Below are 802 nucleotides of genomic sequence, written 5' to 3' on the forward strand. Positions count from 1 at the left end.
TAATTATATCACTTTGATAGGTATTTATTTATTTATTTATTTATTTATTTTGGCAGAACAGGGGATTGAACTTAGGCCCTTGCACTTGCCAGGGAAACACTTATTTTACAGAGCCATCTCCCCTGCCCTCTGATCTATTAATTTATTGTATTATTTGTAAAAAATTAGCCTAGATAAGATCACATGGACATTTTTTAGAGGGGTTCACATCTTAATGCATAATCTATGCAATCTGTTTTTGTAAAGTACTGTACTAAACTGTTTCTAGTCTTTTAGCAACATTGCTTTGGATGCAGCAAATTTGCAGGCCCTTCCTTTCAAGGTGAACTTAAAACTTTTAAAATCACCCCACTATGATGTTTGTTCTTCATTCTCTATTCATACCTAGGTAAAAGCTCAACAGTACCTGTCCACAGTTGCAATTTTGGGGTGACTTGAAATTCTCTCTATCACGATAGTTAGTTTCAAGCCCCGAACCTCACTTTCGTATACCATCTCATGTCCCCTAATCCCCAAATTCCTTTCCCATCTTCACAAAGTTTACCCCTTGTGTCTTATTACATATCTTTTATTTTGTTCACATATATCTATATATATTAAATGCATATATGTATACATATTATATATTTATAATGTTGAGAGAGCGTGAGACATCTCATTCTATGTGGAAGATCGTTAGATGAAAAAGGGCATTAGCCATATATCCGACATAGTAGTTTCTGTCCTTTGAGAGTCCATGGCCCATTGAAGATCAATTGTGCAAAAGAAAAACAGCAGAGAATGGAACTCCCATTGATCATGC

The sequence above is a fragment of the Octodon degus genome, unplaced genomic scaffold (assembly GCF_000260255.1).
Source record: "Octodon degus isolate 3935 unplaced genomic scaffold, OctDeg1.0 scaffold00175, whole genome shotgun sequence".
Classification (NCBI taxonomy): domain Eukaryota; kingdom Metazoa; phylum Chordata; class Mammalia; order Rodentia; family Octodontidae; genus Octodon; species Octodon degus.